Source organism: Filicampus tigris, chromosome 7 (assembly GCF_054856515.1).
Source record: "Filicampus tigris isolate MCC_2025a chromosome 7, RoL_Ftig_1.0, whole genome shotgun sequence".
Taxonomy (NCBI): Eukaryota; Metazoa; Chordata; class Actinopteri; order Syngnathiformes; family Syngnathidae; genus Filicampus; species Filicampus tigris.
The window spans coordinates 24395470-24423267 of record NC_141223.1 but is presented as its reverse complement, the minus strand read 5'-3'; the positions used below and the strand labels follow the sequence as shown (position 1 = coordinate 24423267).

Below are 27798 nucleotides of genomic sequence, written 5' to 3'. Positions count from 1 at the left end.
TTAGATGTGCTAACAGTGCTCGTCCATTTTCCACCACCATGCTCCCTTTAACCTCAATTTGGGAATTGTTTATTAAAATGGCCACCACGTCATTCAGATTTTCATTTGAGCCACCCCATAATGGGTGAGGCCACATTTCCTCCCACTTTTTGTAATTTCTTAAAAAAGGTAGACCACATTCTTGGATTAAAAACATATCAGACTTAATAGTTTTTAAAAAGGACAAGACGTTCTGGGCTCTAATCCTTGATTTCACACTTCTAACATTTATAGTTGAGAAGGTGAGAGTTACAGGTATGATTTAAAATTGAAACACAAAAGGGAGTATTAAAACCGTCCGTTAAGTTATTTCTCGAGACTGCAGTTCCTTCTTCATTTGTACGGCAGGAGAGTTGGGTACATGATCATTTCTCCGAGAAACCTTTGGTGATGGTTTCTCACGCAACCTTAAATTCATGGTATTGTGACTTTTGGGCGTTGATTGCAATTTAATATTTAAAAAGGAGAGCTCATTTGGTGTGCTGCAGGGGAAAACTCTGGGCTCATCCACCTCACTGTCTGAGCCCCAAAGCTTTCCCCCCTTCTTTAAAGTCAAAGGGGACTCAGAAGACCTTTCAGATGCTAGCCTTTTGGATTTTTGTGCACAAGGGATCTGAGTGTCCTCACTGTCAGTCTGCTGTAAGATGGCTTCACTTGATTCGCTTGTGGACGGGTCTTGCAACATGCCACTTTCTTCTGAGCTCCCTGTTGGTGGAGCCAATACATGCCCCTCCCCCTCCTCACCTGTTTCCTCTACTCCAATGACAGGTTTTGGAGGGAGATTTGAATTTTCCTGATGACTTTCAATTTGTTTGTTGCCTTCATTTCCATTAAGCTGTGGAGCCAATACATGCCCCTCCCCCTCCTCACCTGTTTCCTCTACTCCAATGACAGGTTTTGGAGGGAGATTTGAATTTTCCTGATGACTTTCAATTTGTTTTGTCCAACTCATTAAAAACAGTGATTAAATCTGGTGCCAACAAGTCCCAAAAGGTCAAATAGAACTCAAGGCAGAGGCCGTCCTCTCCTGGAGACTTTGCTTTTTTTGAATTGTCTTACACATTTATTTATTTCCTCTCGGGTAAAATCTTGAGTTAATAACACTTTGTCGGTCACGGTTTTCTCAATGAAATGTAATACTTCTGACATTGTCTCTAATTGAGTGTCTTTCTTGTCATACAGTCTCTGGTAATAAGTTTCGACTTCCTCGTTTATTTCACTGCTAATTTCTGTTATCGCGCCATTTCCTTTTTGCAGCTGAAAAAATTATCAGCAAGGGTGGGGGCCCTTGCTGATAATTTTTTTTGAAGAAATACCTGTTACATTTTCCTCCTTCCTCTATTTCTTTTTCTTTGCTCCTTAATATTACACCTCTACTTTTGATATCTGCTAGAAGTCTCAATTCCTTTTTGACCTGTTTAATTTCCTCATTAAAATTAATGCCATTTTGTGATAAATTGAAATACCTTTGTAGTCTCTTTTGCAGGCCCAGCATGTGTTTCATTTCCTTCCTTCCTTTTTTCCTTACCTGCTTTTTTAAAAAAGCTCTGAGTTCTTAGCTTTATCATTTCCCACCACTGTGCCCTCGATTCGTACAAATCTTGAAGTGTTTGCCAGTCCTTGTACTGCTCCCTGTATTTAGCAACCAAGGCCTCATCCTCCAGCAGGGAGCAGTTCATCTTCCACAGTCCTCCTCCAATAGTGACACCAGAAGGCGGTGAAAGAGTACATGACAGTACTAGGTGGTCTGAGAAGAAAACAGGCGTTAATCTAGCATCCGTCGGTGGCCAATCATGTGTAAATATGTAGTCTATGCGAGAGGCTCTGGTGCTATCACTACTGAACCACGTGAAGCCCTCCTCTCTTGGATGCATGGTTTTAAAACAATCGTCTAATTTAAAAACCCGACACATGTCTTTCAGTAAAACAGATGTTTTGTCCACTTTAAAATCCTCCCCAGCTCCCTTTCTATCCCTTACATTTAAAACACAATTAAAATCCCCTCCCATAATTAATGGTACACGACCTAGCATGTGGGGCTGCAGGTTTTCTAAAAGTTCATACCTATCATGTTTATCATTAGACCCATAAATATTTAAAAGGTTAAAATCCTGTCCTATAAATGTGAGATGTGCCAACAGTGCTCGTCCATTTTGTCCAGGTTGGATTTCTCCAGGAGGATTTCTCAAGTTCAATTGCAAACTTTTTCATAAACTTTTAGCTATGCGTTTGTCTGTCTTACTGGACGAATTGATCGACCCTGATCAAACCTGTGCCATAGCGAGTAGGAAGATCACAGACAGCCTCACGTTGATCCGTGACACAATTTGCTACACGAGAGAAAGAAATATGCGGTTAGAAATCGTAAACTTGGACTTTGAGAAGGCCTTCGACCGAGTTTCACATCAATACCTCTTTAGGCTATTGGAAAAAATTGGGTCTTCCCAAAAGGTTTATAGGGTGGGTGGAACTGCTGTATCAGAACATTAGCAGCAAATTCATGGTCAATGGGAATTTGACAAAAGCAGTCCAGATTAACTCAGGTGTGCGTCAAGGCTGTCCCTTATCTGCTCTCCTCTATGTTTTATGCATAGAACCACTGGCACAGATTTTGAGACGGGACAAAATGATTAAGGGGGTGAGTATCCCTGGGGGCGGAGGACTTACAACAAAGTGCATCTTGTACATGGACGATTTTAACATCCTGTGTTCAGATCTTTTATCTGTGACAAGGGCCTTGGACTTGACTGACTGGTACGGAAGGGCCTCTGGGTCAAAACTCAATAGAGCTAAGACCCAAGCACAATTTTATGGACCGTGGACCGCGACAGAAAAGACAGGACTACCCCTGACACTGATACAAACGGACCAGAGAATACTTGGGATCAAATTTGGCAAAGATGGGGGCGGGGAAACAAACTGGGGTGACGTGATAGGGAAAGTGAGAAAAAGACTTGGTTTTTGGGGGCTGAGAGACCTGACTATAGAGGGGAAAGTTTTAATTATAAAAGCTGTTATTCTACCCTTGCTTTTATTGACCAGTTCTGTTTTTACCCCAACAAGAAATGTGCTTTTAGATTTGGACCGCGCCTTCTTTCATTTTATCTGGGGCTCCAAGTGGGAGAGACTGAAAAGAGACACCATGAAGAAAACCAAGGAAAATGGAGGAAAAGGAGTGCCGGACCTCCATCTCTTCTTGGGGAGCCAATATGTAGCCCTGCACCTGAGAAATGCGCTTGAACCATCAAGTGCCCAGAAGAGCCAAGCAATGACACGTTTCTGGATGGGTTCATACCTCCGGAAACTAAAATTAATACCGACTGATCATAAAATCCCTGTGTCTTTTAATCTGCCACCATTTTATTCTTTTATCAGGAATTTTTAAAGAAAGTTTGAGTTGGAAAAAGAAGAGTGTCATGTTTTAAAAAATCACAGATCTCTTATCTCTGTTGTGCAGAAGCGGGAAGCAGTGAGTCCAGTTCCCGGCCTCGCATTTGGTGAGCCCACAACGGTTTGGCGCAATGTCAACCATCCTGCCCTCTCAAACAGACTTCGGGACCTGTCATGGATGGTGACCCATGAAATTCTCCCGGTGATCCATTATGCACTCCCGAGGAATGTCAGCGTCTTCAAATTGCCCCCGACCTGGTTGTGGCGCCCACGAGTCGGTGAGGCACCTCCTCTGGGAGTGCAGTGCTGCTGTAGACCTGTGGGCGACAGCCGGCCACCTACAATTCCCGGACTTGCCAGCAAGGGAGGTATTAAACGCACAGTTTGTGCTCTATGGGGTGAGCCAGTTGGAAAACACTAAAGAACACTTTGAAAAGCAGTGGCTCACCCTCGCCGCCATCAAAGACGCCATCTGGACCTCCAGAAACTTGCTGGTAAGGAGGCACAGACAGACCCCCCCTGTGACAGTGCTCCGAATGGCCGCAGCTACCCTGACAGCTGCTGGCGGAAGGCCAAGGACGCAGTCACCAAGAAGAGTCGTCTGTGCCCACCCGGAGGAGGGAACCGAAGCTACACATAAAAGGTCTTGGCAGCGACGGTCTGGTTCACCGGGAGAGACTGCTGAAAAGGAACAAGAGGGGTGAGGAACTCCTATGGGCGCCCTGAGAGGACCGGAGGAATGCTGTTTGAAAGGGTAGGATGAGGTCCCAATTACTAAGGACACTACGCTTCTGTACAACAGGCTCGATATGTTCTATCTAATCTGTCTTTTAAATTTTAGTATTTTATGCGTAGTTTACCTTGTCTTAAGGTTAACATGATGATTTTTAAGCTAACAAGCATATTGTCTGAACATGTTGTTTTGTGAATGGGGCTATGCTCCATATTGGAGAGATGTGACTAACATTTGTCCATTGTAACAATAAAACTTGTTCAAAAGAAAAAAAATCTGTTCTTATCAGTTTAATATCTGATACGTCTCCTATCTGGGGACCATATATTAAATTGATTTTTGGAACTGGGGGATTGGAGAAGGGGCTTGCTCCGTCCACTCCACGCATCGACCTGGTATTGCAGTACCTCCAGGAATGGTGCACCCCCTCTGCTGGTTAACAACTAGCATTAGACTTGGTCTGACGTTTCACTGTGGTGTTTCGGTCATTGCAGCCAATACTCATAATTACCAATGCCCCATGTTGCAGTATCCTAAGAAGTAAAGGCAAGACTTCTGATGTTGAAAGTTTGCAATATCACTTCAGAAGGATATAGTTTAGTATTTCATTTGAATCTTTTTCCCTTTCAAGATAGGAAAAAGAATACAAAGTCATAGTTTTATCAAGAAAGACCTTTGTTTCCCACCATAAGAAAACACTGTCTTGCTCTGCCCACGCTACTCCAAAAAGAGCTAAAGTAAACAAGGATATTTGTCATACTTCAAATTTCATTAAAATGCTGTTACACCACTCGATGTCAGCAGCATAAAATTATGTTTCTGACCACACAAACAGGAAGTGAAGCATGGGGGCTGGGACAATTCCCGCTTTGAATTCTTGGTGAAGTGAAGCAAGGCATGATGGGAATGTTTTTGCAGATTCATTTTACCTCATTCCTAATGGTTTAGGTAATGTACTGACTGAACGATACTATTCAACCCTTCTGCTTCTTGCGGTATTTTGACCAAAAAATGGACACAATCATTTCTGAATATTTTCTCACTTTCCAAATGTTCAGTGGCACCAGACAAATCCATACATATATAGTTTCTATCTATCTATCTATCCATCCTATCTAATCACAACAAACTCTGACAACTAGTCCAGGTGGTCAACAGTCTCTTTGCCGTGGTTGTAGTTGATATAATTAAAAAAATATTTTTGGCTTTCTTTTCCTTCAAAATTCCCTGAACCATTCAGTCAACAAGTGCGTTTTGTTAAAGTTCTCACTGCACGTCTTCACGTCTGCAGGCGCAGGCTGTGAGCCTCGGCTGGATTGGGCAGCGTCTTCGGAGTCCACCGTCGTCACAACGGTCGGCCGCCCCCGACAGCGGAGCTCCTCCCCGACGTTCGGCAGCAGTTGCACTCGCTCACTCGCCGGCGGAGAACCTCCAGTAACCGCGGCAACGTTGGCCAGAACATTTTATTATTTAACTAATTCGGGGGCTCAACTCATTAATAACCAATTGTTTGTCATTAATAGTCAATTGTTAATAAATTCTAATGTTCATTTGGTTCCCTCTCGCTCTCTCTACACATCATTTGAATTTGGTACAAATAATGAAGTAGTTAAGACATCCGCCAAACCCCTAAAGTGAAATTCCTCTAAGCTCCAGCACAACCGCACGTATTCCTTTGCACTCACGTGCACGGCTGGCGCGTGTGAACGTATGTGCGTGTACTTACACACGTCTGAAAAGGCACAGCAAAAGGCAAAGCAAAATTTAGCAAATGGCAGCCAATGTCACCCCGGAAGCAGAAACGCTACTGGGATGACCCCAGCATAATCAGAAGGTTCTTATCTTGGCGCCACCTGGAGGATTAGGGCTGTTCACACTCTCAACACTAATTTTATACTTTGGCTGCGTAGTGCACTCGTCACACAATAGTTTCATTCGGTAATCATTGAAAAATGCACGAAAACACATCAGGTTTACAATGCATCAAAAATCATGATTTAGAATGGGACTCATAAACTCTCACTGCACAGTATAAGTCTGTGGGCTGATGTAAGCAGACACACGTACACAACCTGAAAGTCTTGAGTGCGCATGCGTGTGAACGTCCGTGCATGTGCACGCACGCACATGCACGCGCACACATTCATATCCACACAAGAACATTTGATAAGTACTCTTACTTTACTAAAACACTCTTTGTCATAACTGTCCCATTCATCTCACAAACACGCACGCACGCACACAAGCGCTCGCGCACGCACGCACGCACGTACGTTTCTTGTCAATCACAATACAGCTTTTTATTTTCCAATATGAGCGCGCGTTTTCACTTGCACACGCGCGCACGGCTGAGGCACGTGTACGTGAGTGTATATTCCTGTATGTGCACGCACGCACACACACATCAAATCGACTCACGCAAACTCATGCCACAAGCACATACGTCATCTCGAAGCAAAATCATTAGTTGTTCTTTAGATAGATAGAGAGAGAGAGAGAGAGAGAGAGAGAGAGAGAGAAAGAGAGAAAGAGAGAAAGAGAGAAAGAGAGAGAGAGAGAGAGAGAGAGAAATAGATAGATAGATGGATAGAAACTATATATGTATGGATTTGTCTGGTGCCACTGAACATTTTGAAAGTGAGAAAATATTCAGAAATGATTGTGTCCATTTTTTGGTCAAAATACCGCAAGAGGCAGAAGGGTTGAATAGTATCGTTCAGTCAGTACATTACCGAAACCATTATGAATTTTTTGTCTGTCCGGCCACGACCCTCCACCCTTGACTGAATGGTTCAGGGAATTTTGAAGAAATTTTGAAGAAAAAGAAAGCCAAAAGTAATTTTTTAATTATATCAACTACAACCACGGCAAAGAGACTGTTGACCACCTGGACTAGTTGTCAGAGTTTGTTGTGATTAGATAGGATAGATAGATAGATAGATAGATAGATAGATAGATAGATAGATAGATAGATAGATAGATAGATAGATAGATAGATAGATAGATACTATATATGTATGGATTTGTCTGGTGCCACTGAACATTTTGAAAGTGAGAAAATATTCAGAAATTATTGTGTCCATTTTTTGGTCAAAATACCGCAAGAGGCAGAAGGGTTGAATAGTATCGTTCAGTCAGTGCATTACCTAAACCATTATGAATGAGGTAAAATGAATCTGCAAAAACATTCGTAATCATGAGTATTGGCTGCAATGACCGAAACACCACCGTGAAACGTCAGACCAAGTTTAATGCTTGTTGTTAACCAGCAGAGGGGGTGCACCATTCCTGGAGGTACTGCAATACCAGGTCGATGCATGGAGTGGACGGAGCAAGCCCCTTTTCCATCTCCCAGTTCCAAAAATCAATTTAATATATAGTCCCCAGATAGGAGACGTATCAGATATTAAACTGATAAGAACAGATTTTTTTTTTCTTTTGAACAAGTTTTATTGTTACAATGGACAAATGTTAGTCACATCTCTCCAATATGGAGCACAGCTCTATTCACAAAACGTGTTCAAACAATATCCTTGTTAGCTTAAAAATCATCATGTTAACCTTAATAAGACAAGGTAAACTATGCATCAAATACTAAAATTTAAAAGACAGATTAGATAAAACATATCAAGCCTGTTGTACAGAAGCGTAGTGTCCTTAGTAATTGGGACCTCATCCTACCCTTTCAAACAGCATTCCTCTGGTCCTCTCAGGGCGCCCATAGGAGTTCCTCACCCCTCTTGTTCCTTTTCAGCAGTCTCTCCCGGTAAAAGACACAGGGATTCTATGATCAGTCGGTATTAATTTTAGTTTACGGAGGTATGAACCCATCCAGAAACTTGTCATTGCTTGGCTTTTCTGGGCACTTGATGGGCCAAGCGCATTTCGCAGGTGCAGGGCTACATATTGGCTCCCCAAGAAGAGATGGAGGTCCGGCACTCCTTTTCCTCCATTTTCCTTGGTTTTCTTCATGGTGTCTCTTTTCAGTCTCTCCCACTTGGAGCCCCAGATAAAATGAAAGAAGGCGCGGTCCAAATCTAAAAGCACATTTCTTGTTGGGGTAAAAACAGAACTGATCAATAAAAGCAAGGGCAGAATAACAGCTTTTATAATTAAAACTTTCCCCTCTATAGTCAGGTCTCTCAGCCCCCAAAAACCAAGTCTTTTTCTCACTTTCCCTATCACGTCGCCCCAGTTTGTTTCCCCGGCCCCATCTTTGCCAAATTTGATCCCAAGTATTCTCTGATCCGTTTGTATCAGTGTCAGGGGTAGTCCTGTCTTTTCTGTCGCGTTCCACGGTCCATAAAATTGTGCTTGGGTCTTAGCTCTATTGAGTTTTGACCCAGAGGCCCTTCCGTACCAGTCAGTCAAGTCCAAGGCCCTTGTCACAGATAAAAGATCTGAACACAGGATGTTAAAATCGTCCATGTACAAGATGCACTTTGTTGTAAGTCCTCCGCCCCCAGGGATACTCACCCCCTTAATCATTTTGTCCCGTCTCAAAATCTGTGCCAGTGGTTCTATGCATAAAACATAGAGGAGAGCAGATAAGGGACAGCCTTGACGCACACCTGAGTTAATCTGGACTGCTTTTGTCAAATTCCCATTGACCATGAATTTGCTGCTAATGTTCTGATACAGCAGTTCCACCCACCCTATAAACCTTTTGGGAAGACCCAATTTTTTCAATAGCCTAAAGAGGTATTGATGTGAAACTCGGTCGAAGGCCTTCTCAAAGTCCAAGTTTAAGATTACTAACCGCATATTTCTGTCTCTTGTGTAGCAAATTGTGTCACGGATCAGCGTGAGGCTGTCTGTGATCTTCCTACCCGCTATGGCACAGGTTTGATCAGGGTCGATCAATTCGTCCAGTAAGACAGACAAACGCATAGCTAAAAGTTTACTAAAAAGTTTGCAATCAACATTTAAAAGCGTAATGGGTCGCCAGTTACCAAGGTCAGTCTTGTCTCCCTTTTTGTGCAATAGTGCGACTATCCCTACTCTGAAGCTATCTGGTAGTCGACTTGTTTTGTCCAACTCATTAAAAACAGTGATTAAATCTGGTGCCAACAAGTCCCAAAAGGTCAAATAGAACTCAAGGCTGAGGCCGTCCTCTCCTGGAGACTTTGCTTTTTTGAATTGTCTTACACATTTATTTATTTCCTCTCAGGTAAAATCTTGAGTTAATAACACTTTGTCAATCACGGTTTTCTCAATGAAATGTAATACTTCTGACATTGTCTCTAATTGAGTATCTTTCTTGTCATACAGTCTCTGGTAGTAAGTTTCGACTTCCTGGTTTATTTCACTGCTAATTTCCGTTATCACTCCATTTCCTTTTTGCAGCTTGAAGATACCCCCACCCTTGCTCATAATTTTTTTGAAGAAATACCTGGTACATTTTTCTCCTTCCTCTATTTCTTTTTCTTTGCTCCTTAATATTACGCCTCTACTTTTGATATTTGCTAGAAGTCTCAGTTCCTTTTTGACCTGTTTAATTTCCTCGTTAAAATTAATGCCCTTTTGTGATAAATTAAAATACCTTTGTAGTCTGTTTTGCAGGCCCAGCATGTGTTTCATTTCCTTCCTTCTTTTTTCCTTACCTGCTCTTTTAAAAAAGCTCTGAGTTCTTAGCTTTATCATTTCCCACCACTGTGCCCTCGATTCGTACAAGTCTTGAAGTGTTTGCCAGTCCTTGTACTGCTCCCTGTATTTAGCAACCAAGGCCTCATCCTCCAGCAGGGAGCAGTTCATCTTCCACAGTCCTCCTCCAATGGTGACACCAGAAGGCGGTGAAAGAGTACATGACAGTACTAGGTGGTCTGAGAAGAAAACAGGCGTTAATCTAGCATCCGTCGGTGGCCAATCACGTGTAAATATGTAGTCTATGCGAGAGGCTCTGGTGCTATCACTACTGAACCACGTGAAGCCCTCCTCTCTTGGATGCATGGTTTTAAAACAATCGTCTAATTTAAAAACCCGACACATGTCTTTCAGTAAAACAGATGTTTTGTCCACTTTAAAATCCTCCCCAGCTCCCTTTCTATCCCTTACAATTAAAACACAATTAAAATCCCCTCCCATAATTAATGGTACACGACCTAGCATGTGGGGCTGCAGGTTTTCTAAAAGTTCATACCTATCATGTTAATCATTAGACCCATAAATATTTAAAAGGTTAAAATCCTGTCCTATAAATGTTAGATGTGCTAACAGTGCTCGTCCATTTTCCACCACCGTGCTCCTTTTCACCTCAATTTGGGAATTGTTTATTAAAATGGCCACCCCGTCATTCCGATTTTCATTTGAGCCACTCCATAATGATGGGTGTGGCCACATTTCCTCCCACTGTTTGTAATTTCTTAAAAAAGGTAGACCACATTCTTGGATTAAAAACACATCAGACTTAATAGTTTTTAAAAAGGACAAGACGTTCTGGGCTCTAATCCTTGATTTCACACTTCTAACATTTATAGTTGAGAAGGTGAGAGTTGCAGGTATGATTTAAAATTAAAACACAAAAGGGAGTATTAAAACCGTCCATTAAGTTATTTCTCGGGACTGCAGTTCCTCCTTCATATGTACGGCAGGAGAGTTGGGTACATGATCATTTCTCCGAGAAACTTTTGGTGATGGTTTCTCACGCAACCTTAAATTCATGGTATTGTGACTTTTGGGCGTTGATTGCAATTTAATATTTAAAAAGGAGAGCTCATTTGGTGTGCTGCAGGGGAAAACTCTGGGCTCATCCACCTCACTGTCTGAGCTCCAAAGCTTTCCCCTCTTCTCTAAAGTCAAAGGGGACTCAGAAGACCTTTCAGATGCAAGCCTTTTAGATTTTTGTGCACAAGGGATCTGAGTGTCCTCACTGTCAGTCTGCTGTAAGATGGCTTCACTTGATTCGCTTGTGGGCGGGTCTTGCAACATGCCACTTTCTTCTGAGCTCCCTGTTGGTGGAGCCAATACATGCCCCTCCCCCTCCTCACCTGTTTCCTCTACTCCAATGACAGGTTTTGGAGGGAGATTTGAATTTTCCTGATGACTTCCAACTTGTTTGTTGCTTTCATTTCCATTAAGCTGTGGAGCCAATACACGCCCCTCCCCCTCCTCACCGGTTTCCTCTACTCCAATAACAGGTTTTGGAGGGAGATTTGAATTTTTCTGATGACTTTCAACATGTTTGTTGCCTTCATTTCCATTAAGATGTCCCATTTCTTTTCCGGCCTTCAATTTGTTGGCAAATGATTTTGGACAATTTCTGTAGAGGTGGTTTGATTCCCCACAGAGATTGCACTTTCTGCCATTGGTACATTCTTCAAAAGTATGCCCAATTACTCTACATTTCCCACAAATGATTTGCTCACATGCTTCTGCCAGGTGCCCGTGCTCACCACATTTGCGGCAGAGCTTGGGTTGACCTTGGTAGTGGATGTAGCCTCGGTTTTTGCCCAAGACTATCATGGATGGGAGATGTTTCAGGCCCTGGAAGCCCTGGGGGTCCTGCCATTGCTGGATGGGTACCCGCCAAGCGCAATTCCAAATGCCGTCCGCATCCCTCACCTTCACAACCTGACCTTTTACCGCGCAATATCTACCCAGCCAAAAACAAATGTCGTCTGCGTTAACTGTCTCATTGAACATTCTGACAATAACTGTTTTGGCAGCATTATCAGTCAGTTTCTCAACGTTAAACACAGAAAACTGGGCTTTTACTGTTTCAAACCAGGTTCAAAATTCTCAAAGGTTTGCAGCAGAATTAAAGCTAACATCAAATCTTTTACTGAACGGCAAAGTTATTATACAATTAAGCTGATTAGCTTTAAACTTTAAGGTCTGGACATCAACCTGGACATCCCCGGGGCCTCTCCACCAGTCTCCTAAAAGGTGAAGCGTACACTGTGGTGCCTCCGCATGCCGGCATAAGTGGCGACATGGTGGGAGGACCACAAAATGAAAGGAAACAAACAACTTAACGTCAGCACCAGACCTAAAACAAAGTGATTTTCAACACAAAACGTTAGGACAATATATCCCCCTGTGAATTAGCTATTTGCCACAACAGACGTAGAACACACAACCAAAGGAGGTGATCACAGACTTATCCAAGAGGCCGAGAAACGATAACTACATATCGGCACAGAGGTCCACTTCATTCCCGACCGGATGAGCTACAGTGACGGTGACAAACGTCAAATAGCCATAACAAACACATTTACAGCCCAAACAACAACTACACGCATTTTAGGTAATGACTAGTGCAACTGTGTTGTTTTTGCCCGCCTGCAAATGAAACGAAAGCTGAGCAATTGCTGGGTACTTTGGGTTATGTGGCCCAAAGTGTCCAATAGCAAAGCAGCAATACACGTGTCGTGGACATGTCTGGTGGACACTAATTTTGCTTGCGCTGAACCCAATGATAAGTTTAGGGCTGCACGATAAATCGAAATTTAATCGACGTCGAGGTTTGACCTGGCGCAATAATCCAATCGCAAGAAAGTGTCATTTTATATTCAAAAATGTATTTTTTTCCTCCCCTTTGGTGTTTGAGTGATAGACGTATTAGCCAACCAGAATTGTCGATGCTCGGGTTTGAATGGTACTGGCCAATCTATGGGGTCATTATTGAAGCAAAACCATTTACAAATGCGCATTTCAATCCACAAATGTGTAAAAAAAATCATATCCGTAAACACAGTCACAAATGCGTAACATGAAGTCACAAATGCCTATCGAGCATCCACAAATGCGTATTGAGAGTTTACCAGAGCTGGGCATTAGACCATTTTTTGTCTGTCCGGCCGCGACCCTCCACCCTTGACTTGGGTACCCTTACGGCCGCGACCCCTCGGCCATATTCATAAACATTGTCGGCCCCGTTCCGCCCTCCGACCAAAAAACAAAGCATCCACAATTGACATCTCTGCGGGAGAAATGCTCTAACGGCAGAGGCTTTTTAAAGATCATTAGCTGACTAATTTACAATTTGAACCCGCTGTGGACACGCTTCAATCTCGCCAGTAGTACTTAGCCAACGTGCGTGTGCTTACTTGCATTGCGAGCCCCGGGCTCGATTTATCGTATAATTATTTGGGTCAAACAGCAGCCAGAAGTCGTAGTCAAGTTACTTATTTATCTTCCACACTTCCCCTCCTTCAAAATAAAAGCATTCCAGCAAACCACTATACACAGCTGCTTGGCTATGGCGTATTTCACAATGCGTTAGTCATGTTAATCAATGTGGCATTTGTTTGTGTAAGAAGAGACGTGCAACAACAACGTGCGTTCAAGCGTGTTTGTGTTTCCTTATTTTCACATCACGTAACCCGCGCCTCCCACCTACAACTGGGGCATACTATTACAAGAGGAGGCGGGCGGTGCTGAGGGGCAATACCACAATCCCTATAACATCAGTTGTCGCTCGCGTCGACGCGGGAGTAGAAAGAAGCCTAAAAAGAAGCCTTTCACCGAGTAGGCTGAGATTAAATTCCACCGCCCCGCGAGCACGTCACACCCATGTGGGCGGAATAGTGGGCCCGACTAAAAGCCACTTGCTTAGTCCTGCTATTTATTAAAAATTTGTCAGCCGACACCAACCACCCCCCTGCCCAAAAAATGGGCATCCGGCGGGGCCTGAGGGTCCGTTTGACAAAACGGTTATGCCACAATTACTATCTGACAGATGTCATCCTACGATGCGCATCATGAAGAAGAAGAAGATATTGACAGGTGTGTTGATTTTGACAAAGTTATCAGGGGATAGCGCGAACGCAGTCCCCCACTACCAGAAATTGTGCAGTCGAGATTCCCACATTTGGGGAATTCGCAGGAGTCAGCACAGCCAGAGTGCAATGGCTGAGCCTCACCCTGGGTGAACCACCTTCTTGATCATGGTATCTCCCCTGCCAGGTAAGTATGAGTTGTCCTCCTCACCAAGGCCAACCTCTTTCGCACACACAGCTTCTTCAGTCACGGCTCATCTGCGAGACACGCGTCGACACATACGCACACATTCACACTGGATGATGCCTCACTCGTCCACCGGTTTAACCCTCCTGCGGTATTTGACCATTTCTTGGATATTTCAGATGAAAGAATTTTACATCAAAGCCAAAGCATAAAAAAATAACACGAGGGAGCTGAACTTTCACCCAGATGGCCAGAACATGCCGAAGTTCAAAATGGCACCATGCTGTCATTTTTAAAATGAGTCCTGCATGAGTTAGCTGGTTTCATTGTTTTAACTACGCAGGACGTATTTTGCCATTTTTTGTCCCATTGACTCCCATTATACAGCATGATTTTGGACTTACTGTAAACCTGGTGTGTTTTCGTGCATTTTCAATGAATACCCGATGAGTACATTGTGTGACGGGTCTACTAAACCGTGAAAATCGAAAATTGGAGTTTAGAGTGTTAACAGCCCTAATCCACCATGTGGCGCTAAAGAACAACTAATGATTTTGCTTCGAGATGACGTATGTGCTTGTGGCATGAGTTCGCGTGAGTCGATTTGTTGTGTATGTGCGTGCGTGCACATACAGGAATATACACTCACGTACACGTGCCTCAGCCGTGCGCGCGTGTGCAAGTGAAAACGCGCGCTCATATTGGAAAATGAAAATGCTGTATGCAAATCTCATTGCTTTCGCTGATGTATGCGCTGTGGGAGTGGCGCTCCATGCATAAAAAGCTGTATTGTGATTGACAAGAAACGTATGTGCATGCGTGCGAGCGCGTGAGCGTGTGTGTGCGTGTGTGCGTGTGTGTTTGTGAGTGTTTGTGAGATGAATGGGACAGTTATGACAAAGAGTATTTTAGTGAAGTAAGAGTACTTACCAAATGTTCATGTGTGGATATGAATGTATGCGCGTGCATGTGCGTGCGTGCACATGCACGGACGTTCACGCATACTCAAGACTTTCAGGCTGTGTACGTGTGTCTGCTTACATCAGCCCACAGACTTATACTGTGCAGTGAGAGTTTATGAGTCCCATTCTAAATCATGATTTTTGATGCATTGTAAACCTGATGTGTTTTCGTGCATTTTTCAATGATTACCGAATGAAACTATTGTGTGACGAGTGCACTACGCAGCCAAAGTATAAAATTAGTGTTGAGAGTGTGAACAGCCCTAATCCTCCAGGTGGCGCCAAGATAAGAACCTTCTAATTATGCTGGGGTCATCCCAGTAGCGTTTCTGCTTCCGGGGTGACATTGGCTGCCATTTGCTAAATTTTGCTTTGCCTTTTGCTGTGCCTTTTCAGACGTGTGTAAGTACACGCACATACGTTCACACGCGCCAGCCGTGCACGTGTGCAAAGGAATACGTGCGGTTGTGCTGGAGCTTAGAGGAATTTCACTTTAGGGGTTTGGCGGATGTCTTAACTACTTCATTATTTGTACCAAATTCAAATGATGTGTAGAGAGAGCGAGAGGGAACCAAATGAACATTAGAGTTTATTAACAATTGACTATTAATGACAAACAATTGGTTATTAATGAGTTGAGCCCCCGAATTAGTTAAATAATAAAATGTTCTGGCCAACGTTGCCGCGGTTACTGGAGGTTCTCCGCCGGCGAGTGAGCGAGTGCAACTGCTGCCGAACGTCGGGGAGGAGCTCCGCTGTCGGGGGCGGCCGACCGTTGTGACGACGGTGGACTCCGAAGACGCTGCCCAATCCAGCCGAGGCTCACAGCCTGCGCCTGCAGACGTGAAGACGTGCAGTGAGAACTTTAACAAAACGCACTTGTTGACTGAATGGTTCAGGGAATTTTGAAGTAAAAGAAAGCCAAAAATATTTTTTTAATTATATCAACTACAACCACGGCAAAGAGACTGTTGACCACCTGGACTAGTTGTCAGAGTTTGTTGTGATCAGATAGGATGGATAGATAGATAGGATGGATTGATAGATAGATAGATAGATAGATAGATAGATAGATAGATAGATAGATAGATAGATAGATAGATAGATAGATAGATAGATAGATAGATCGATAGAGAGAGAGAGATAAAGAGATAGATAGATAGATGGATAGAAACTATATATGTATGGAAGATAGAGAGAGAGAGATAGATAAAGAGAGAGATAGATAGATAGATGGATAGAAACTATATATGTATGGATTTGTCTGGTGCCACTGAACATTTTGAAAGTGAGAAAATATTCAGAAAAGATTGTGTCCATTTTTTGGTCAAAATACCGCAAGAGGCAGAAGGGTTGAATAGTATCGTTCAGTCAGTACATTACCTAAACCATTAGGAATGAGGTAAAATGAATCTGCAAAAACATTCCCATCATGCCTTGCTTCACTTCTACCAAGAATTCAAAGCGGGAATTGTCCCAGCCCCCATGCTTCACTTCCTGTTTCTTTGTGTGGTCAGGAACATAATTTTACGCTGCTGACATCGAGTGGTGTAACAGCATTTTAATAAAATTTGAAGTATGACAAATATCCTTGTTTACTTTAGCTCTTTTTGGAGTAGCGTGGGCAGAGCAAGACAATGTTTTCTTATGGTGGGAAACAAAGGTCTTTCTTGATAAAACTATGACTTTGTATTCTTTTAATTGTTTTTCTATCTTGAAAGGGAAAAAGATTAAAATAAAATACTAAACTATATCCTTCTGAAATGATATTGCAAACTTTCAACATCAGAAGTCTTGCCTTCACTTCTTAGGATACTGCAACATGGGGCATTCGTAATCATGAGTATTGGCTGCAATGACCGAAACACCACCGTGAAACGTCAGACCAAGTTTAATGCTTGTCGTTAACCAGCAGAGGGGGTGCACCATTCCTGGAGATACTGCAATACCAGGTCAATGCATGGAGTGGACAGAGCAAGCCCCTTTTCCATCTCCCAGTTCCAAAAATCAATTTAATATGTAGTCCCCAGATAGGAGACGTATCAGATATTAAACTGATAAGAACAGATACTACACTTGATCTTAGCCAAAAGGCCGAGAAGCGATAACTACATATCGGCACAGGGGTCCACTTCATTCACGACCGGATGAGCTACAGTGACGGTGACAAACGTCAAATAGCCATAACAAACACATTTACAGCCCAAACAACAACTACACGCATTTTAGGTAATGACTAGTGCAACTGTGTTGTTTTTGCCCGCCTGCAAATGAAACGAAAGCTGAGCAATTGCTGGGTACTTTGGGTTATGTGGCCCAAAGTGTCCAATAGCAAAGCAGCAATACACGTGTCGTGGACATGTCTGGTGGACACTAATTTTGCTTGCGCTGAACCCAATGATAAGTTTAGGGCTGCACGATAAATCGAAATTTAATCGACGTCGAGGTTTGACCTGGCGCATTAATCCAATCGCAAGAAAGTGTCATTTTATATTCAAAAATGTATTTTTTTCCTCCCCTTTGGTGTTTGAGTGATAGACGTATTAGCCAACCAGAATTGTCGATGCTCGGGTTTGAATGGTACTGGCCAATCTATGGGGTCATTATTGAAGCAAAACCATTTACAAATGCGCATTTCAATCCACAAATGTGTCAAAAAAATCATATCCGTAAACACAGTCACAAATGCCTATTGAGCATCCACAAATGCGTATTGAGAGTTTACCAGAGCTGGGCATTAGACCATTTTTTGTCTGTCCGGCCGCGACCCTCCACCCTTGACTTGGGTACCCTTACGGCCGCGACCCCTCGGCCATATTCATAAACATTGTCGGCCCCGTTCCGCCCTCCGACCAAAAAACAAAGCATCCACAATTGACATCTCCGCGGGAGAAATGCTCTAACGGCAGAGGCTTTTTAAAGATCATTAGCTGACTAATTTACAATTTGAACCCGCTGTGGACACGCTTCAATCTCGCCAGTAGTACTTAGCCAACGTGCGTGTGCTTACTTGCATTGCGAGCCCCGGGCTCGATTTATCGTATAATTATTTGGGTCAAACAGCAGCCAGAAGTCGTAGTCAAGTTACTTATTTATCTTCCACACTTCCCCTCCTTCAAAATAAAAGCATTCCAGCAAACCACTATACACAGCTGCTTGGCTATGGCGTATTTCACAATGCGTTAGTCATGTTAATCAATGTGGCATTTGTTTGTGTAAGAAGAGACGTGCAACAACAACGTGCGTTCAAGCGTGTTTGTGTTTCCTTATTTTCACATCACGTAACCCGCGCCTCCCACCTACAACTGGGGCATACTATTACAAGAGGAGGCGGGCGGTGCTGAGGGGCAATACCACAATCCCTATAACATCAGTTGTCGCTCGCGTCGACGCGGGAGTAGAAAGAAGCCTAAAAAGAAGCCTTTCACCGAGTAGGCTGAGATTAAATTCCACCGCCCCGCGAGCACGTCACACCCATGTGGGCGGAATAGTGGGCCCGACTAAAAGCCACTTGCTTAGTCCTGCTATTTATTAAAAATTTGTCAGCCGACACCAACCACCCCCCTGCCCAAAAAATGGGCATCCGGCGGGGCCTGAGGGTCCGTTTGACAAAACGGTTATGCCACAATTACTATCTGACAGATGTCATCCTACGATGCGCATCATGAAGAAGAAGAAGATATTGACAGGTGTGTTGATTTTGACAAAGTTATCAGGGGATAGCGCGAACGCAGTCCCCCACTACCAGAAATTGTGCAGTCGAGATTCCCACATTTGGGGAATTCGCAGGAGTCAGCACAGCCAGAGTGCAATGGCTGAGCCTCACCCTGGGTGAACCACCTTCTTGATCATGGTATCTCCCCTGCCAGGTAAGTATGAGTTGTCCTCCTCACCAAGGCCAACCTCTTTCGCACACACAGCTTCTTCAGTCACGGCTCATCTGCGAGACACGCGTCGACACATACGCACACATTCACACTGGATGATGCCTCACTCGTCCACCGGTTTAACCCTCCTGCGGTATTTGACCATTTCTTGGATATTTCAGATGAAAGAATTTTACATCAAAGCCAAAGCATAAAAAAATAACACGAGGGAGCTGAACTTTCACCCAGATGGCCAGAACATGCCGAAGTTCAAAATGGCACCATGCTGTCATTTTTAAAATGAGTCCTGCATGAGTTAGCTGGTTTCATTGTTTTAACTACGCAGGACGTATTTTGCCATTTTTTGTCCCATTGACTCCCATTATACAGCATGATTTTGGACTTACTGTAAACCTGGTGTGTTTTCGTGCATTTTCAATGAATACCCGATGAGTACATTGTGTGACGGGTCTACTAAACCGTGAAAATCGAAAATTGGAGTTTAGAGTGTTAACAGCCCTAATCCACCATGTGGCGCTAAAGAACAACTAATGATTTTGCTTCGAGATGACGTATGTGCTTGTGGCATGAGTTCGCGTGAGTCGATTTGTTGTGTATGTGCGTGCGTGCACATACAGGAATATACACTCACGTACACGTGCCTCAGCCGTGCGCGCGTGTGCAAGTGAAAACGCGCGCTCATATTGGAAAATGAAAATGCTGTATGCAAATCTCATTGCTTTCGCTGATGTATGCGCTGTGGGAGTGGCGCTCCATGCATAAAAAGCTGTATTGTGATTGACAAGAAACGTATGTGCATGCGTGCGAGCGCGTGAGCGTGTGTGTGCGTGTGTGCGTGTGTGTTTGTGAGTGTTTGTGAGATGAATGGGACAGTTATGACAAAGAGTATTTTAGTGAAGTAAGAGTACTTACCAAATGTTCATGTGTGGATATGAATGTATGCGCGTGCATGTGCGTGCGTGCACATGCACGGACGTTCACGCGCACTCAAGACTTTCAGGCTGTGTACGTGTGTCTGCTTACATCAGCCCACAGACCTATACTGTGCAGTGAGAGTTTATGAGTCCCATTCTAAATCATGATTTTTGATGCATTGTAAACCTGATGTGTTTTCGTGCATTTTTCAATGATTACCGAATGAAACTATTGTGTGACGAGTGCACTACGCAGCCAAAGTATAAAATTAGTGTTGAGAGTATGAACAGCCCTAATCCTCCAGGTGGCGCCAAGATAAGAACCTTCTAATTATGCTGGGGTCATCCCAGTAGCGTTTCTGCTTCCGGGGTGACATTGGCTGCCATTTGCTAAATTTTGCTTTGCCTTTTGCTGTGCCTTTTCAGACGTGTGTAAGTACACGCACATACGTTCACACGCGCCAGCCGTGCACGTGTGCAAAGGAATACGTGCGGTTGTGCTGGAGCTTAGAGGAATTTCACTTTAGGGGTTTGGCGGATGTCTTAACTACTTCATTATTTGTACCAAATTCAAATGATGTGTAGAGAGAGCGAGAGGGAACCAAATGAACATTAGAGTTTATTAACAATTGACTATTAATGACAAACAATTGGTTATTAATGAGTTGAGCCCCCGAATTAGTTAAATAATAAAATGTTCTGGCCAACGTTGCCGCGGTTACTGGAGGTTCTCCGCCGGCGAGTGAGCGAGTGCAACTGCTGCCGAACGTCGGGGAGGAGCTCCGCTGTCGGGGGCGGCCGACCGTTGTGACGACGGTGGACTCCGAAGACGCTGCCCAATCCAGCCGAGGCTCACAGCCTGCGCCTGCAGACGTGAAGACGTGCAGTGAGAACTTTAACAAAACGCACTTGTTGACTGAATGGTTCAGGGAATTTTGAAGGAAAAGAAAGCCAAAAATATTTTTTTAATTATATCAACTACAACCACGGCAAAGAGACTGTTGACCACCTGGACTAGTTGTCAGAGTTTGTTGTGATCAGATAGGATGGATAGATAGATAGGATGGATTGATAGATAGATAGATAGATAGATAGATAGATAGATAGATAGATAGATAGATAGATAGATAGAGAGAGAGAGAGAGATAAAGAGATAGATAGATAGATGGATAGAAACTATATATGTATGGAAGATAGAGAGAGAGAGATAGATAAAGAGAGAGATAGATAGATAGATGGATAGAAACTATATATGTATGGATTTGTCTGGTGCCACTGAACATTTTGAAAGTGAGAAAATATTCAGAAAAGATTGTGTCCATTTTTTGGTCAAAATACCGCAAGAGGCAGAAGGGTTGAATAGTATCGTTCAGTCAGTACATTACCTAAACCATTAGGAATGAGGTAAAATGAATCTGCAAAAACATTCCCATCATGCCTTGCTTCACTTCTACCAAGAATTCAAAGCGGGAATTGTCCCAGCCCCCATGCTTCACTTCCTGTTTCTTTGTGTGGTCAGGAACATAATTTTACGCTGCTGACATCGAGTGGTGTAACAGCATTTTAATAAAATTTGAAGTATGACAAATATCCTTGTTTACTTTAGCTCTTTTTGGAGTAGCGTGGGCAGAGCAAGACAATGTTTTCTTATGGTGGGAAACAAAGGTCTTTCTTGATAAAACTATGACTTTGTATTCTTTTAATTGTTTTTCTATCTTGAAAGGGAAAAAGATTAAAATAAAATACTAAACTATATCCTTCTGAAATGATATTGCAAACTTTCAACATCAGAAGTCTTGCCTTCACTTCTTAGGATACTGCGACATGGGGCATTCGTAATCATGAGTATTGGCTGCAAAGACCGAAACACCACCGTGAAACATCAGACCAAGTTTAATGCTTGTTGTTAACCAGCAGAGGGGGTGCACCATTCCTGGAGATACTGCAATACCAGGTCAATGCATGGAGTGGACGGAGCAAGCCCTTTCTCCATCTCCCAGTTCCAAAAATCAATTTAATATATAGTCCCCAGATAGGAGACGTATCAGATATTAAACTGATAAGAACAGATACTACACTTGATCTTAGCCAAAAGGCCGAGAAGCGATAACTACATATCGGCACAGGGGTCCACTTCATTCCCGACCGGATGAGCTACAGTGACGGTGACAAACGTCAAATAGCCATAACAAACACATTTACAGCCCAAACAACAACTACGCGCATTTTAGGTAATGACTAGTGCAACTGTGTTGTTTTTGCCCGCCTGCAAATGAAACGAAAGCTGAGCAATTGCTGGGTACTTTGGGTTATGTGGCCCAAAGTGTCCAATAGCAAAGCAGCAATACACGTGTCGTGGACATGTCTGGTGGACACTAATTTTGCTTGCGCTGAACCCAATGATAAGTTTAGGGCTGCACGATAAATCGAAATTTAATCGACGTCGAGGTTTGACCTGGCGCAATAATCCAATCGCAAGAAAGTGTCATTTTATATTCAAAAATGTATTTTTTTCCTCCCCTTTGGTGTTTGAGTGATAGACGTATTAGCCAACCAGAATTGTCGATGCTCGGGTTTGAATGGTACTGGCCAATCTATGGGGTCATTATTGAAGCAAAACCATTTACAAATGCGCATTTCAATCCACAAATGTGTCAAAAAAATCATATCCGTAAACACAGTCACAAATGCCTATTGAGCATCCACAAATGCGTATTGAGAGTTTACCAGAGCTGGGCATTAGACCATTTTTTGTCTGTCCGGCCGCGACCCTCCACCCTTGACTTGGGTACCCTTACGGCCGCGACCCCTCGGCCATATTCATAAACATTGTCGGCCCCGTTCCGCCCTCCGACCAAAAAACAAAGCATCCACAATTGACATCTCCGCGGGAGAAATGCTCTAACGGCAGAGGCTTTTTAAAGATCATTAGCTGACTAATTTACAATTTGAACCCGCTGTGGACACGCTTCAATCTCGCCAGTAGTACTTAGCCAACGTGCGTGTGCTTACTTGCATTGCGAGCCCCGGGCTCGATTTATCGTATAATTATTTGGGTCAAACAGCAGCCAGAAGTCGTAGTCAAGTTACTTATTTATCTTCCACACGTCCCCTCCTTCAAAATAAAAGCATTCCAGCAAACCACTATACACAGCTGCTTGGCTATGGCGTATTTCACAATGCGTTAGTCATGTTAATCAATGTGGCATTTGTTTGTGTAAGAAGAGACGTGCAACAACAACGTGCGTTCAAGCGTGTTTGTGTTTCCTTATTTTCACATCACGTAACCCGCGCCTCCCACCTACAACTGGGGCATACTATTACAAGAGGAGGCGGGGGGTGCTGAGGGGCAATACCACAATCCCTATAACATCAGTTGTCGCTCGCGTCGACGCGGGAGTAGAAAGAAGCCTAAAAAGAAGCCTTTCACCGAGTAGGCTGAGATTAAATTCCGCCGCCCCGCGAGCACGTCGCACCCATGAGGGCCGATTAGTGGGCCTGACTAAAAGCCACTTGCTTATGTGTTTTTGTTCTTTAATATTACTCTACCTCATACCTTTTTCGTATAATTGATAGTCGTAACTTGCGTAGCAATGGACACCCAAACTGCGGTATTCTTGCTGCTGCTGATGGCTATTTTTTGCGCGATCGTGTCCGGCGACTTGGCTCGGAGCCGAGCCCCCATTGTTTACAGCCGGAATCAGCTGTTAGCACTCCGTGCTAACCATGCGCCGGCTCCCGGGGCGAGACCCGATATCCCCCGTGAGCTGAGGAGGAAGAGACGGGGATCTCGTGCGGGGGTTAAACGCAGGGAAAGGAGGAGACGATACCATCCCGTCCTCCCGTCTGTTATCATGGGGAATGTTAGATCGCTCCCCAACAAGATGGACGAGCTAGCGGCGCTTACCCGGCACGAGAGGGACTTCCGGGAGGCTAGCCTGATGCTATTCACGGAGTCGTGGCTAACAACGCTAACACCGAACGCGGTCGTAGAATTGGACGGCTTCCAAACCATACGCGCGGACAGGACGCTGGAGAGTGGAAAGAGGAAAGGAGGAGGGCTGGCTGTGTTTGTGAACGATAGATGGTGTAATCCTGGGCACATCACGATTAAGGAGCAGCTTTGCAGCAGGGATATTGAGCTGCTAGCTGTTGGCATGAGGCCATTCTACATCCCGCGAGAGTTTAGTCACGTGATCGCGGTGACTGTCTACGTCCCACCAGCTGCCAGCAGCGACACAGCCTGTGATGTCTTGACTGCAGCAGTGAGCAGGCTACAAACACAGCACCCAAATGCCCTGGTACTCATCTCTGGTGACTTCAATCATGCCTCCCCTTCCTCCTCTCTGCCTTCATTCACACAGTATGTCACCTGCCACACCAGAGACAATAAAACACTGGACCTTTTCTATGCCAACACCAAGGAGGCATACACATCACTGCCCCTCCCCCCGCTGGGCAAAGCTGATCACAACCTGGTGGCTCTCCAGTCTGTGTACAAACCTCTGGTCCGCAGGCAGCCAGCTGTGACCCGCACGGTTCAGAGATGGTCTGGAGAGGCAGAGGAGGCCTTAAAGGACTGCTTCAGCACAACTGTGTGGGAAGTATTCAGCGATGCTCACGGGGAAGACATTAGTAGTCTAACGGACACTGTTACAGACTATATAAATTTCTGCATGGAGAACACCATACCCACCAGGACAGTAAGGTGTTTCTCCAACAACAAACCCTGGATCACACCAGACATAAAAGCTCTCCTGAAGGAGAAGAGGAGGGCTTTTGCGTCAGGCAACATAGAGGAGCGGAGGACTGTGCAGCGCCAGCTGAGGAGGAGGATCAGAGAGGGGAAAAGGTCCTACAGGAAGAGGATGGAGGAGCAGCTGCTGCAGAATAACGCCAGGGGAGTCTGGAGAGGCCTGAAGACCATCTCAGGCCACGGACAACCCAAGACCCGGAGTGGGGGGGACCTGCAGTGGGCAAATGAGCTAAATCTCTTTTTCAATAGGTTCGATCAGATGCCTGCCTCCACTCCGTCTCTCCTGCTGCAGTCTCCACCTACTCCTCCTGCTGGGCGTGTCACCCCCTCCCCTCTTTTCTCCACAGTCTCCAGCTCCCAGCTACACCAGATAGCCACCACTCCTTCCTGTCCAGCCTTGGCCTTCACAACATCTCAGGTGAGGAACCAGCTGAAGAAGATGAAGGCGAGGAAGGCAGCGGGTCCAGATGGCATCAGCCCCCAGCTCCTCAAATCCTGCGCAGACCAGCTGTGTGGAATTGTCCAGCACATGTTCAACCTGAGCCTGAAGCTGGGCAGGGTCCCCCAGCTATGGAAAACATCCTGCCTGGTCCCGGTGCCAAAGACCCCCCACCCGAAGGAGCTCAACAGCTTCAGACCAGTGGCGCTGACGTCTCACCTGATGAAGACCCTGGAGAGACTGGTCCTTGTCCACCTGCGCCCCCTGGTGAGCTCCTCAATGGACCCACTCCAGTTCGCATACCAGCCTGGCATCAGTGTGGATGATGCCATCATCTACCTCCTCCACACTTCACTCTCCCACCTGGAGAAGGCGGGGAGCACTCTGAGGATCATGTTCTTTGATTTCTCCAGTGCTTTCAACACCATCCAGCCCACCCTACTGGGAGACAAGCTGGAGCGGGCGGGGGTGGCGCACCACCTCACCACATGGATCCAGGACTACCTCACAAACCGGCCACAGTATGTGAGGACACAGGACTGTGTGTCTGACGTGCTCCTCTGCAGCACGGGGGCCCCACAGGGAACTGTCTTGGCTCCCTTCCTGTTCACCCTCTACACCTCGGACTTCAACTACAACACCCCTACCTGTCACCTGCAGAAGTTCTCTGACGACTCTGCGATTGTCGGCCTCATCACAGGCGGAGATGATCGGGAGTACAGAGAACTTACTCAGGGTTTTGTGGACTGGTGCCAGCAGAACCGCCTCCTGATCAATGCGGGGAAATCCAAAGAAATGGTGGTGGATTTCGGTAGGCGCCAGCACTCTTCACCTGCACCAGTGAACATCCGGGGAACAGATGTTGAGAGAGTCTCAACTTACAAGTACCTGGGTGTTCATCTGAACAATAAACTGGACTGGTGCGACAACACAGACGCCCTCTATAGGAAGAGTCAGAGCAGACTCTTCCTACTCAGGAGACTGAGGTCTTTTGGGGTTCAGGGGACACTCCTCAGGAACTTTTATGACTCGGTGGTTGCATCGGTCATCTTCCAGGGAGTGGTCACCTGGGCAGGCGGCGTCTCGGCCCGGGACAAGAAGCGGCTGGACAAACTGGTCAAGAGGGCCGGCTCTGTCCTGGGCTGCTCCCTGGACTCTGTGGACTCGGTGGGGGACAGGAGGATGTTGGCCAAGCTGTCATCAATGCTGGGCAACCCGGACCACCCCCTCCAGGGCACCCTAACAGCACTCCACAGCACCTTCAGTGACAGACTGTTACACCCTCGCTGTGCAAAGGAGAGATTCCGCCGTTCCTTCTTGCCTGCTGCTGTCAGACTCTTTAACAAGAACATTGTGTAGTCTCTACAAACTGGCGGTCATTAGTGCAATTGTGCAGTCCTGCACCTGAGCTCGTATCGTGCAATACCCAATATTCCCCACTACTGTAATACCGTGCAATACTCAACATTCCCCACTACTGTTAGTCTAGTTTTATTTTTATCCAATGCTGTTCCTTACATTTCACTACAGCACTGCAGCACTGTCACTTAGAGTATTTTTTCCTCTGTACTATGTACAGGCCGAAATGAGTGTTCCTCATATTTTTTATGTAGATGTAGGTTGGTGTGTATACACATGTGTATATACACATGTTACTGCGTATATCTACATAGGTTTGATTCTAAATGTTTGCCGTCAATGTTATACATTAATGGCCACATTATGCCGCCGCCCCTGTGTGACCTATATCTTTGCTACTGTAACAATGAAAATTTCCCCACTGTGGGATCAATAAAGGCATTCTTATTCTTATTCTTATTCTTTACACTGCTGACATCGAGTGGTGTAACAGCATTTTAATAAAATTTGAAGTATGACAAATATCCTTGTTTACTTTAGCTCTTTTTGGAGTAGCGTGGGCAGAGCAAGACAATGTTTTCTTATGGTGGGAAACAAAGGTCTTTCTTGATAAAACTATGACTTTGTATTCTTTTAATTGTTTTTCTATCTTGAAAGGGAAAAAGATTAAAATAAAATACTAAACTATATCCTTCTGAAATGATATCGCAAACTTTCAACATCAGAAGTCTTGCCTTCACTTCTTAGGATACTGCGACATGGGGCATTCGTAATCATGAGTATTGGCTGCAAAGACCGAAACACCACCGTGAAACGTCAGACCAAGTTTAATGCTTGTTGTTAACCAGCAGAGGGGGTGCACCATTCCTGGAGATGCTGCAATACCAGGTCGATGCATGGAGTGGACGGAGCAAGCCCCTTTTCCATCTCCCAGTTCCAAAAATCAATTTAATATATAGTCCCCAGATAGGAGACGTATCAGATATTAAACTGATAAGAACAGATTTTTTTCTTTTTTCTTTTGAACAAGTTTTATTGTTACAATGGACAAATGTTAGTCACATCTCTCCAATACGGAGCACAGCTCTATTCACAAAACAACATGTTCAAACAATATCCTTGTTAGCTTAAAAGTCATCATGTTAACCTTAATAATACCAGGTAAACTATGCATAATATACTGAAATTTAAAAGACAGATTAGATAGAACATATCGAGCCTGTTGTACAGAAGCGTAGTGTCCTTAGTAATTGGGACCTCATCCTACCCTTTCAAACAGCATTCCTCCGGTCCTCTCAGGGCGCCCATAGGAGTTCCTCACCCCTCTTGTTCCTTTTCAGCAGTCTCTCCCGGTGAACCAGACCGTCGCTGCCAAGACCTTTTATGTGTAGCTTCGGTTCCCTCCTCCGGGTG

General features: G+C 44.6%; 6 non-coding genes and 1 pseudogene across 6 annotated transcripts; 1 reads left to right on the top strand and 6 right to left on the bottom strand.

The window, feature by feature from the left end:
• The first annotated feature begins 4402 nt into the window (after positions 1-4402).
• Positions 4403-4591, top strand: LOC147145344 (U2 spliceosomal RNA). Its single transcript, XR_015087654.1, has one exon. It is a non-coding gene; the product is annotated as a U2 spliceosomal RNA (small nuclear RNA).
• A 2843-nt stretch (positions 4592-7434) lies between these two features.
• Positions 7435-7613, bottom strand: LOC147145343 (U2 spliceosomal RNA; annotated as a pseudogene).
• A 6299-nt stretch (positions 7614-13912) lies between these two features.
• LOC147145342 (U1 spliceosomal RNA) lies at positions 13913-14076 on the bottom strand. Its single transcript, XR_015087673.1, has one exon. It is a non-coding gene; the product is annotated as a U1 spliceosomal RNA (small nuclear RNA).
• Positions 14077-16945: 2869 nt separating this feature from the next.
• Positions 16946-17136, bottom strand: LOC147145341 (U2 spliceosomal RNA). Its single transcript, XR_015087626.1, has one exon. It is a non-coding gene; the product is annotated as a U2 spliceosomal RNA (small nuclear RNA).
• A 1607-nt stretch (positions 17137-18743) lies between these two features.
• Positions 18744-18907, bottom strand: LOC147145340 (U1 spliceosomal RNA). The gene has a single exon (XR_015087672.1). It is a non-coding gene; the product is annotated as a U1 spliceosomal RNA (small nuclear RNA).
• Positions 18908-21748: 2841 nt separating this feature from the next.
• Positions 21749-21939, bottom strand: LOC147145339 (U2 spliceosomal RNA). Its single transcript, XR_015087629.1, has one exon. It is a non-coding gene; the product is annotated as a U2 spliceosomal RNA (small nuclear RNA).
• A 5297-nt stretch (positions 21940-27236) lies between these two features.
• On the bottom strand, positions 27237-27419 carry LOC147145338 (U2 spliceosomal RNA). Its single transcript, XR_015087640.1, has one exon. It is a non-coding gene; the product is annotated as a U2 spliceosomal RNA (small nuclear RNA).
• Positions 27420-27798: the final 379 nt, after the last annotated feature.